The sequence below is a fragment of the Anolis sagrei genome, assembly GCF_037176765.1.
Source record: "Anolis sagrei isolate rAnoSag1 chromosome 6 unlocalized genomic scaffold, rAnoSag1.mat SUPER_6_unloc_1, whole genome shotgun sequence".
Taxonomy (NCBI): Eukaryota; Metazoa; Chordata; class Lepidosauria; order Squamata; family Dactyloidae; genus Anolis; species Anolis sagrei.
In genome coordinates this window covers 224273-237582 of record NW_027118836.1, presented here as the reverse complement: position 1 = coordinate 237582, position 13310 = coordinate 224273, and the positions used below count along the sequence as shown (strand labels likewise).

At 41.3% G+C, this 13310-nt stretch overlaps 1 long non-coding RNA gene across 2 annotated transcripts in view; it reads left to right on the top strand.

Moving 5' to 3' along the window:
- Positions 1 to 13310, top strand: part of LOC137095777 (uncharacterized) — an 82314-nt gene that overhangs the window by 47167 nt on the left and 21837 nt on the right. For both annotated transcript variants that reach the window (XR_010908913.1, XR_010908914.1), the window contains exon 2: positions 51 to 95. This is a non-coding gene — a long non-coding RNA (uncharacterized lncRNA). The remainder of the gene's footprint in view (positions 1 to 50; positions 96 to 13310) is intronic.

Genomic DNA, 13310 nt, shown 5'->3' with positions numbered 1-13310 from the left:
TTTGGTCAATCCTAATCCAACACTAGGTACTTTATAATTGTCTCTTTCAGGACAGCACTCGCAGATCTGATGTCTGGATTCAAGACAACATCATGGTGAGCAGGATGCGTCTCTGATTTCTTCCTTTCTACTTGCTTGTGTGTGATTCGAATAACAGCAACTAAAATCTGTTCATCTACCTTGTGGGTAGATGAACAGAAAAGAGAAGGAAGTTTTGAGCGGAGAAGAAGAAACGGGACATGATTAAGGGACCAACAGGTCTGGAAATTGTAAAAAAAAAACAAAAACTATCTAGGAGTATGGATCATGACTAAGAATGGACAATTATTAAAGAATAACTACGAAGTGGTGTGGAAAAAATACAAAAGGATTTACAAAAATGGAAATATCTGAAGATATAGCATTATTAGGTCGTATTTCTTTAGTTAAGGTGAATATATTATTTATTTATTTATTTATTTCCTGCATTTATTAACCGCCATTCTCAGCCCTAGGGCGACTCATGGCGGTGTACAACATATATAAAAAACAGTTTACAATAAAGCACATCGAAAAAACAACATCTCACTAATACACACTACAATAATTACACTAAAAATGATCCGCTTCGTCTTATCGTAAATCATAACCAAACTTGTAATCCATATTCCGTTTCAGTTGTCATTATCAGATGATGTATACTCAGTTAAATGCCTTCTCAAATAGCCATGTCTTTAGGCTCTTACGAAAAGACATAAGGGAGGGCGCCTGCCTGATGTCAACAGGGAGGGTGTTCCACAGCCGGGGGGCCACCACCGAGAAGGCCCTCTCTCTCGTCCCCGCCAGACGTGCCTGTGAAGCAGGCGGGATCAAGAGAAGGGCCTCCCCAGACGATCTCAAGGCCCTCGTGGGCTCATAGGCCGAGATGCGGTCCGAAAGGTATTTTGGGCCGGAACCGTTTAGGGCTTTGTAGGATAACACCAGCACCTTAAATTGGGCCCGGTAGCATATCGGCAGCCAGTGGAGCTGGAGCAACAAGGGCGTTGTATGCTCCCTGCGCCCCGCTCCTGTTAGTAGCATGGCTGCCGCGCGCTGGACTAGCTGAAGCTTCCGGGCCGTCTTCAAGGGCAGCCCCACGTAGAGAGCGTTGCAGTAGTCAAGGCGGGATGTGACCAGAGCGTGTACCACCGTGGCCAAGTCAGACTTCCCAAGGTACGGGCGCAGCTGGCGCACGAGCCTAAGCTGTGCAAATGCTCCCCTGGTCACCGCTGAAACCTGGGGATCCTGGCTCAACGATGAATCCAGGGTCACACCCAAGCTGCGAACCTGCGCCTTCAAGGGGAGTGCGACCCCATCCAGCACAGGCTGTAACCCTATACCCTGCTCGGCCTTGCGACTGACCAGGAGTACCTCTGTCTTGTCTGGATTTAATTTCAGTTTGTTCGCCCAAAATTACTACCAAAATTGGTGTTTCTCTTTCAAAATTTACCAGTGATTAGAAGTCAAATAATTTTTATAAAATGGAAGAAAGAGATATTAAAATTTATCTGGGCTGGGAAAAGACCAAGAATAAAATACGATAATTTAATTGATAAGAAAACTAGAGGTGGCTTGGGGCTTCCTGATTTTAAAGCCTACCACGATGCATGAGCTTTGCTATGGATTAAGGACTGGATTCTACTGAATAAAGAAGACTTTTTAAATATAGAAAGGAATGACCTAAGAGTAGGCTGGCATGCCTACGTGTGGTATGAAAGAGAAATGAAGGAAAAGAATTTTGGAAATCACTTTGTCAGAGCGTCTCTGTTAAGAGTCTGGCAAAAATACAAAAGATATTTTTATAGCAAAACACCTTTATGGGTCTCCCCAATGGAAGCACATCAGAGAAGACTCTTGGGATGGCGAAGATGGCCAATTTATAGAGATTTGTTAAACATAAATACGAATAATATAAAACTTTATGAGGAGCTGAAACAGACATTCTCTCATATCACATGGCCACATTATATGCAGATTAAAATTATTATAACCAAGATAAAAAGTTGGGCTTCAATTGGGAAGAAGGGACCTGGGACAAGATTTTAAAATTGGAAAAGAAAGTGATATCCAATATTTATAATATATTACTTACTTGGCTAACCGAAAAAGAACAGGTGAAAAACTGCATGATTAAATGGGCTAAAATGTAAGAAGATCAATTCAAATGAGAGAATGGGAACAAATGTGAAATAAAAAAACTGAAATACACATATGCAATGGATTTAAAAGAAAATTGGATAAAAATATTCCACAGATGGTATACGACGCCTAAACAATGAGCTAAAATGTATAAAACAGTCTCAGATAAGTGTTGGAAATGCCATGAGCAACTTAGCTCTTTTTTCCATATGTGGTGGACATGTAAAGTAGCATCCAAGTTTTGGACGGAAATACACAAAGAAGTACAGAAGATTTTAAAAATAAAGTTCACAAAAAAACGGAGTATTATTTATTAGGTTTACAGATTTAGACCTACAATTAAATGAACAAGAAGATAACCTTTTTACATTTATTACAAATGCCACCAGAATTATCTTTGCAAGAGAATGGAAGCAAGAATTAAATCCACCTATAGAAGAGTGGATAGAGAAAATCAGGGAAATTATGGACATGGATGAATTGACTTTTTTGCTGAAGAAAAATACAGGCAATACTTTAAAAAGAACAAATTGGGACCCTCTCCACAGCTACCTGGAGAAATTGCGAAATTGCGAAAATGCCACGACCCCTTAATACAGTTCCTCATGTTGTGGTGACCCCCAGCTATTAAATTATTTTCATTGCTACTTCATAATTGTAATTTTGCTACTGTTATGAATCGTTATGTAAATATCTGATATGCAGGATGTATTCTCATGCACTGGACCAAATTTGGCACAAACACCCAATATGCCTAAATTTGAATGCTGGTGGGGCTGGGATGGGAGGATTGATTTTGTCATTTGGGAGTTGTAGTTGCTGGGATTTATAGTTCACCTACATTCAAAGAGCATTCTGAACTACACCAACAATGGACTTGAACCAATCTTGCAACACAGAACTGCCATGACCAACAGAAAATACTGGAAGGGTTTGGTGGGCATTGACCTTGGGTTTTAGAGTTTGCCTACATCCAGAGAGCACTGTGGACTCAATGATGGATCTGGATCAAACTTGGCACGAATATTCAAAATGCCCAAATGTGAACACTGGGGTGGTTCAGGGAACATAGACCTTGACATTTGGGAGTTGCAGTTGCTGGGATTTATAGTTCACCTACTACCAAAGAGCATTCTGACGCCCACCAACAATAGAATTAGGCCAGACAGAAGTCCCATGACCAACAGAAACTATTGTCTGTGATGGTCTTTGGCGACCCCTCTGACACCCCCTCGTGACCTCTTCAGGGGTCCCGACCCCCAGGTTGAGAACCACTGCAATAGACATTTATTTTTCAAGGAATATTTTTAATAATAAAAGGACACTAACCAAGATGATGGAATGGAAGTCAATTTTCTTTTTTACTTTTTCTTTTTTGTATTTTTGTATTTTTCATTATTTTTCATTTTTGTCATTTGTCATTTTTTATTTCTAATTTTCATTCTTTTTTTCTCTTTTTTTCTCTTTTTCCTCTCTTTCTATATTGCTATTGTTCCCAGACTTTCATTGTATTATGGAAAATCTAATAAAATTATATATATATATATATATATATATATATAAAAGTATACCAATAAACAAAAACTGAACACAAATACCGAGAAGCGCAAGATGAGATAAGGACAGAGACGAAAGGCAGGGCAACGATGAGGCAGAGACTGAGGGCAGAGGGAGGCAAGAGAAAGCACTGAAGAGGCTGAGAGGCAGAAACAGTTCAGTTGCCTGGGGAGTCATTGCAACATCAGAAGGAGGAAGAGGAGAAGAAGGGAGGGGGAGGCATTGTGACATCAGAGGGGAAGGGGGTCTTTTGGGTGGGTATGCGGGTTTTCACTATTTCAATAAAATGCTTGTATTCCTCAGGGATTGGCGGACCGATGTGATCATGTCATCTAACATGTCTGAGAATTTAGTCCAATCTGGTGATCATGTCATCTAACATGTCTGAGAATTTAGTCCAATCTGGTGATCATGTCATCTAACATGTCTGAGAATTTAGTCCAATTTAGTCCAAAGTTAGAATGGTGCCTTGGATCTCCTCTAGTGTAACAGGATGGAGAAGAAAAGTAAAAGAGTGGAGTCTGTCTTCATAATGGTGCTTTGGGATGGATAGCTGAGCTAGAGGCAGGAAGAGGTGATCCTGTGTGATGGAGGTAAATAAATTCTCCATCTTCTTTCAAGATGGAAGCTGTAACTGATGCCCTAATAGCTGTTAGGAATATCGCACAATGTGTCACTCACTGATGAGGATTCACTTCCCTTTATTTTTCTTTAGTTTTAATACACACTGCCATCAAATACAGAACATTTCAATAGGCTACCTCCTAATATGTGTAGCTTGTATGTGACACTCAGAGACTTTTGTTTGGTATAAACAAAGAAAGATGTTTATTTATTTATTTAGAATAGGCACCAAAGTTTATGGTTGTAGTAATATTGGTACAGAGCATTGAGGCTTCAGAAGTACTTCAGAGCTTGAATGGCAGGTTCCAGTCAAAAACTTTAAATACCAATACCAAGTCTCCAATACCAAGTCCCAGAAGCGCTTTATTAGAATTAAGATTGCCGGACACTACACACTGCACTTGCCCTATAATCCTTACATATCACCTGTCACATCAGCAATTTTTGATCCTGTACCCTTTACTCTGGTTGTACTGGTCCATTTAGTTTTCTTGGCAAGGATACTGGAGTGGTTTGCCATTGCCTTCCCCAGGGATCACGCTTGGTCTGACCTCTCTGCCACAACCGTCCCGTCTTGGGTGTCCCTTCACGGTTTCGCTCATGACATCATTGAGGTGCTCAAGCTCCAGCGCCCCGACAAGGCGGTGATCCTTTGCTGGAGAACACATCATGCGATGTGCGGGACTGGATGAATGCAAAGCTGGGGTGAAAATTGCTGGAAGAAACATTAACAACCTCAGATATGCAGATGACACCACTCTGATGGCCGAAAGCGAGGAGGAGCTGAGGAGCCTTCTAATCAAGGTGAAAGAAGAAAGCGCAAAAGCCGGGTTGCAGCTAAACGTCAAAAAAAACTAAGATTATGGCAACAAGAATGATTGACAACTGGAAAATAGAGGGAGAAACCGTGGAGGCCATGACAGACTTTGTATTTCTAGGTGCAAAGATTACTGCAGATGCAGACTGTGGCCATGAAATCAGAAGACGCTTACTTCTTGGGAGGAGAGCAATGTCCAATCTCGATAAAATAGTAAAGAGTAGAGACATCAGACTGGCAACAAAGATCCGCCTAGTCAAAGCCATGGTATTCCCTGTAGTAACCTACGGATGTGAGAGCTGGACCTTAGGGAAGGCTGAACGAAGGAAGATAGATGCTTTTGAACTGTGGTGCTGGAGGAAAGTTCTGAGAGTGCCTTGGACTGCGAGAAGATCCAACCAGTCCATCCTCCAGGAAATAAAGCCCGACTGCTCACTGGAGGGAAAGATACTAGAGACAAAGTTGAAGTACTTTGGTCACATCATGAGCAGACAGGAAAGCCTAGAGAAGACAATTATGCTGGGGAAAGTGGAAGGCAAAAGGAAGAGGGGCCGACCAAGGGCAAGATGGATGGATGGCATCCTTGAAGTGACTGGACTGACCTTGAGGGAGCTGGGGGTGGTGACGGCCGACAGGGAGCTCTGGCGTGGGCTGGTCCATGAGGTCACGAAGAGTCGGAGACGACTGAACGAATAAACAACAACAACCCTTTACTCTGGCCCGGCCTAGTTTTATCCTGTTTGATGTATTGTTTATTGCTTGTGGTTTTGTTGTTTTAATACTGCTTTAAATGTTTTATTTTGCTTTAGGTGTATTGTTATGTTGTGTATTGAGGCCTTGTTGTAAGCCACATCAAATCCTTCGGGAGATGCTAGCGGGATACAAATAAAGTTTAATAATAATAATAATAATACCCAAGAAACTTTGAGCCTTCCATAAAACAGTTCCTTAACTACAAACAGCCCAATCACCAGGGTCTGTTAAAAACAACAGTTCTTCCTCGAAGTAATTATTTAAAAATATGACACAAGCTGAGCTTCCACTTTTAACCCAAACCCTCCTTATTCCTACATTTTCAAAATGCAAACTACTAACTGACTTAAAATTGTTTTTTTCCCTCCTGGCCTTGTCTTAGTTTCACCCACTTTCTTCCTCCAAGGCTATTGACCAATCAGGTGGCGCCACATACCCTAAAGGCTGCCTGCTGGCTCTTCTCCCTCAGCTATGAGCTAAGAAAATGGCTGCTTGGCTTTTGGCCTTTAAGGAACCAAACTACAGCCCTGCACAGTAGGCCAGTAGGTTACAGAAGCCCACACAAAGAAGATGATTCTACATGCAAAGAACACAATTTCCCCCATTTTCCCCAACTCTTTCTGATGTAGTCCAAAGACACTGCCATAGGTGCCTGTCTTGATGGGCCCTCAGGCAGGAGGAGATTAATTCATTATTGAACAGAAGGGTTGGATGCCAGGCCATAGTCACTTAGGAAGAATCTTGGCTTTCTTTTTTACTTTTATTTTTCAATAGTAATATTTATTGGACTTCCAGATTTTGTACCATGTCACAGTACAGCAACAAATCGCAATCCACAATCTTGCTTTGTCCCATCCACCCTCCCTCCAATCTTCAAGACACAGAGGTTTACACAATACTTCCATGTAATTACCTCTAATGAATTATCCTCTACTCTATTTTTCATAATATTAATGTTAATCTTGAATTCCCCTAATTATTTATCCAAAATTTCACTGAAGGCGGTTCTACACAGAAACTATAATGCAGGTTGAAGCTTGATATGGAAGAGAAGCAATTCCTAGAGAAAACCCTCAAGCCAGCATAAAGTCAGCTAGGAAGAAAAGAAAGCAATGAATTATCCACATTTTCTCTTAGTGTTTCATGAATCCAGAAGGGTGTAGTGGGCACAGAGAAGACAAGCAGCTCAGATTGCCATTTTAGCCTCTCTGCAGAACCCGTCCCAACATTTCAGCTGGTCAGGCCCTAAGAGTCCATTAGCTCCATAAATGATCAAAAAGGTAGAATGAAGATTGGGGACCTCCTTAATTTGGGGAAGGTTTTCATTTTCACTTCTCAAAATAAATCAAACTTATGAAGGAGCTCTTGAAATAAAAACCTTTTCTGTGTTGTCACAAATGACTGCCTCTTAGCTTGTGGAGAAGAAAATCATTCCATGGATGTAAAAATATTTTTATTAATATTTGTGGGATACTTCAAGGAAGACGAAGAGGAAATACTCAGGATTATAAAGGCTTTAATCCAGATGAGAATAATGAAGAAAGAACCTCACAAGACCTCACAACCTCTGAGGATGCTTGCCATAGATGCAGGCAAAACGTCAGGAGAGAATGCTTCTGGCACATGGCCATATAGTCCAAAAAACCCAAAACAATCCAAAGAAAGAACCATCAGGAAAAACAGCCTTCATTACGAGGAATAAGCCATTATAATTTTTTTTTTCATTTTTTATGCACCCGCATTCTTTGGCAGAGGAGGCTAAAGTCCTTGTGAAATGACATCTCCCAAAAACTATGCTATTGGTGAACTACAATTTCCAAAATTGTGGGTCAATCCTCGTCGAACCCCACCAGTTGTTGGCAATAGGGAACCTTCTCAAGCCTCCTGTCTGTATATAATATGTGGTTTTATGCACTGAGGTGTATATGTGTTGTTTGGTATGCAGTTTTTTCCTAACTGTATGTTCTTGACGTTGTGCAAGGAGCTCCAGACCATGTGACCAGGTCAGGGACTGCCTAGAACACAGTTTGAAAGTTGACAGTTCAGGAGTGACCATTGAAGTTGACAGTTGAAAACAGTTATAGAAGAGAGTTGTACAGAGCTGTATCGTGTTAAAGAGACTGATAAAGACTGAAAGTTAAAGACACAAATCAGAATGTTTTAAAGTTTAAACTAACAAGAAATGTGCCTGTATATTTAAGTGCATGAAGTATGTTTAGCCTGAAGAAGAGAAGGCTGAGAGGAGACATGATAGCCATGTATACATACATGAGAAGAAGTCATAGGGAAGAGGGAGCAAGTTTGTTTTCTGCTGCCCTGGAGACTAGGATGTGGAACAATGGCCTCAAACTACAAGAAAGGAGATTCCATCTGAACATTAGGAAGACTGTGAGAGCTGTTCAACAGTGGAACTCTCTGCCCCGGAGTGTGGTGGAGGCTCCTTCTTTGGAAGCTTTTAAACAGAGGCTGAACGGCTATCTGTTGGGGATGCTTTGAATGCAATTTTCCTGATTCTTGGCAGGGGGTTGGACTGGATGGCCCATGAGGTCTCTTCCAAGTCTATGATTCTAAGTTGTGAATAAAACAAGCTATTTTAAAGAAATCTAACTTGAATTTTGTCTTCTGAGAGCATGAAATAGGTACAAGACATTTACGGGAGATTAGATATATTTTGAGTATTATATAATACTTCTGAAGATCTGCCATATATATATGCTTTGTGTATTGGCATATTCTCTATTCCTAATTGTTAAGGTAAAGGTAAAGGTGACATTAAGTCCAGTCATGTCTGACTCTGGGGTGTTTTTTGAGTTTGGTTCGGGGGGACTGAGTCAGTGAAAGAGGGTCTACCCTTTTGTATCGTTACCCAATACCCCCATACATAAGGGATATATTGAGAATGGTGATCAGATCATGATATGAATAAACATAACAGTTTAAATAATGTACCAGTAAGGCCTTCTCTCGGACCACCATAAGAATTTCGGGGGGGGGGGGCGCTGAAGCCCCACAAGCCCCCCCCCCCCCCCCCCCGGCTACATGCCTGGCACTATGTGTCACTCAACTGTAGAGGATTCTGTCCCCTTTATTTTTCTTAAAGTTTAATACACGCTGCCTAATTGACTTAAAATTGTTCCTTTTTCTCCTGGCCTTGTCTTAGTTTCACCCACTTTCTTCCTCCAGGGCTATTGACCAATCAGGTGGCGCCACATACCCTAAAGGCTGCCTGCTGGCTCTGCTCCCTCAGCTCTGAGCTAAGAAAATGGCTGCTTGGCTTTTGGCCTTTAAGGAACCAAACTACAGCCCTGCACAGTAGGCCAGTAGGTTACAGAAGCCCACACAAAGAAGATGATTCTACATGCAAAGAACACAATTTCCCCCATTTTCCCCAACTCTTTCTGATGTAGTCCAAAGACACTGCCATAGGTGCCTGTCTTGATGGGCCCTCAGGCAGGAGGAGATTAATTCATTATTGAACAGAAGGGTTGGATGCCAGGCCATAGTCACTTAGGAAGAATCTTGTCTTTCTCTTTTACTTTTATTTTTCAATAGTAATATTTATTGGACTTCCAGATTTTGTACCATGTTACAGTACAGCAACAAATCGCAATCCACAATCTTGCTTTGTCCCATCCACCCTCCCTCCAATCTTCAAGACACAGAGGTTTACCCAATACCTCCATGTAATTACCTCTAATGAATTATCCTCTACTCTATTTTTCATAATATTAATGTTAATCTTGAATTCCCCTAATTATTTAACCAAAATTTCACTGAAGGCGGTTCTGCAAGAAGGGAGATTCCATCTGAACATTAGGAAGACTGTGAGAGCTGTTCAACAGTGGAACTCTCTGCCCCGGAGTATGGTGGAGGCTCCTTCTTTGGAAGCTTTTAAACAGAGGCTGAACGGCTATCTGTGGGGGGTGCTTTGAATGCAGTTTTCCTGTTTCTTGGCAGGGGGTTGGACTGGATGGCCCATGAGGTCCAAGTCTATGATTGGATGGCCCATGAGGTTCCAAGTCTATGATTCTAAGTTGTGAATAAAACAAGCTATTTTAAAGAAATCTAACTTGAATTTTGTCTTCTGAGAGCATGAAATAGGTACAAGACATTTATGGGAGATTAGATATATTTTGAGTATTATATAATACTTCTGCAGATCTACCATATATATATATATATATATATATATATATATGCTTTGTGTATTGGCATATTCTCTGTTCCTAATTGTTAAGGTAAAGGTGACATTAAGTCCAGTCATGACTGACTCTGGGGTGTAGTGCTCATCTCCATTTCTAAACTGAAGAGCCAGCATTGTCCGTAGACACCTCCAAGGTCATGTGGTCGGCATGACTGCATGGAGCACCGTTCATTGTTAATTGTTAAGAGTCACTAGGAAATCAATCCAAGAGTTCAAAACCATTTGCCAAGCATAAACCATGTGGACACCATTTCTTTTCTTAAAAGATTGAAAGATTGTGGTTTTCCCAATTGGTCCTAATGCAATAGGTTATGATCCTAACAACTCATAATTGTCCACTTGGTGATGTGACCAGTGATTATCCAATATCAGGATTCACAGTTGGCCAAATTGGGTCTGTGTGCCAAGTTTGGTCCAGATGCGGTTGAATTACAACTCCCCAAAATCAAGGTCAATCCCCTCTCCCCAAAAAAATCCCTCTAATATTTTCTGTTGGTCATGTGGGTTCTGTGTGCCAAACCTGGTCCTGATCCATAATCGGTGGGAGTCACGGTCATCTCTGGAAGTGGGAACCACAGACATTGCCACATACATACATAGATGCATACATTCACTTTTATTATATTTATATTTAATGTAATATTTAGAAAGTTAGAATGGTGCCTTGGATCTCCTCTAGTGTAACAGGATTGAGAAGAAAGGTAAAAGAGTGGTGTCTGTCTTAAGAATGGTGCTTTGGGATAGATAGCTGAGCTAGAGGCAGGAAGAGGTGATCGTGTGTGATGGGGGTAAATAAATTCTCCATCTTCTTTAAAGATGGAAGCCGTAACAGTTACCCTAATAGCTGTTAGGAATAGCGCGCTATGCAGGCTCATAGCCAGGATTTTGTTTTTGTTTTGGGGGGGGGGCTGAGTTTGGTTCGGGGGGGCTGAGTCTGAGTGAAAGAGGGTCTACCCTTTTGTATCGTTACCCCAATGCCCCCATACATAAGGGATATATTGAGAATGGTGATCAGATCATGATATGAATTAACATAACAGTTTAAATAATGTACCAGTAAGGCCTTCTCGCGGACCACCATGAGAATTTCAGGGGGGGGGGGGCTGAAGCCCCACAAGTCCCCCCCCCCCCCCCGGCTACATGCCTGGCACTATGTGTCACTCAACTGTAAGGGATTCTGTCCCCTTTATTTTTCTTAAAGTTTAATACACGCTGCCTAACTGACTTAAAATTGTTCCTTTTTCTTCTGGCCTTGTCTTAGTTTCACCCACTTTCTTCCTCCAAGGCTATTGACCAATCAGGTGGCGCCACATACCCTAAAGGCTGCCTGCTGGCTCTGCTCCCTCAGCTCTGAGCTAAGAAAATGGCTGCTTGGCTTTTGGCCTTTAAGGAACCAAACTACAGCCCTGCACAGTAGGCCAGTAGGTTACAGAAGCCCACACAAAGAAGATGATTCTACATGCAAAGAACACAATTTCCCCCATTTTCCCCAACTCTTTCTGATGTAGTCCAAAGACACTGCCATAGGTGCCTGTCTTGATGGGCCCTCAGGCAGGAGGAGATTAATTCATTATTGAACAGAAGGGTTGGATGCCAGGCCATAGTCACTTAGGAAGAATCTTGTCTTTCTCTTTTACTTTTATTTTTCAATAGTAATATTTATTGGACTTCCAGATTTTGTACCATGTTACAGTACAGCAACAAATCGCAATCCACAATCTTGCTTTGTCCCATCCACCCTCCCTCCAATCTTCAAGACACAGAGGTTTACCCAATACCTCCATGTAATTACCTCTAATGAATTATCCTCTACTCTATTTTTCATAATATTAATGTTAATCTTGAATTCCCCTAATTATTTAACCAAAATTTCACTGAAGGCGGTTCTGCAAGAAGGGAGATTCCATCTGAACATTAGGAAGACTGTGAGAGCTGTTCAACAGTGGAACTCTCTGCCCCGGAGTATGGTGGAGGCTCCTTCTTTGGAAGCTTTTAAACAGAGGCTGAACGGCTATCTGTGGGGGGTGCTTTGAATGCAGTTTTCCTGTTTCTTGGCAGGGGGTTGGACTGGATGGCCCATGAGGTCCAAGTCTATGATTGGATGGCCCATGAGGTTCCAAGTCTATGATTCTAAGTTGTGAATAAAACAAGCTATTTTAAAGAAATCTAACTTGAATTTTGTCTTCTGAGAGCATGAAATAGGTACAAGACATTTATGGGAGATTAGATATATTTTGAGTATTATATAATACTTCTGCAGATCTACCATATATATATATATATATATATATATATGCTTTGTGTATTGGCATATTCTCTGTTCCTAATTGTTAAGGTAAAGGTGACATTAAGTCCAGTCATGACTGACTCTGGGGTGTAGTGCTCATCTCCATTTCTAAACTGAAGAGCCAGCATTGTCCGTAGACACCTCCAAGGTCATGTGGTCGGCATGACTGCATGGAGCACCGTTCATTGTTAATTGTTAAGAGTCACTAGGAAATCAATCCAAGAGTTCAAAACCATTTGCCAAGCATAAACCATGTGGACACCATTTCTTTTCTTAAAAGATTGAAAGATTGTGGTTTTCCCAATTGGTCCTAATGCAATAGGTTATGATCCTAACAACTCATAATTGTCCACTTGGTGATGTGACCAGTGATTATCCAATATCAGGATTCACAGTTGGCCAAATTGGGTCTGTGTGCCAAGTTTGGTCCAGATGCGGTTGAATTACAACTCCCCAAAATCAAGGTCAATCCCCTCTCCCCAAAAAAATCCCTCTAATATTTTCTGTTGGTCATGTGGGTTCTGTGTGCCAAACCTGGTCCTGATCCATAATCGGTGGGAGTCACGGTCATCTCTGGAAGTGGGAACCACAGACATTGCCACATACATACATAGATGCATACATTCACTTTTATTATATTTATATTTAATGTAATATTTAGAAAGTTAGAATGGTGCCTTGGATCTCCTCTAGTGTAACAGGATTGAGAAGAAAGGTAAAAGAGTGGTGTCTGTCTTAAGAACGGTGCTTTGGGATAGATAGCTGAGCTAGAGGCAGGAAGAGGTGATCGTGTGTGATGGGGGTAAATAAATTCTCCATCTTCTTTAAAGATGGAAGCCGTAACAGTTACCCTAATAGCTGTTAGGAATAGCGCGCTATGCAGGCTCATAGCCAGGATTTTGTTTTTGTTT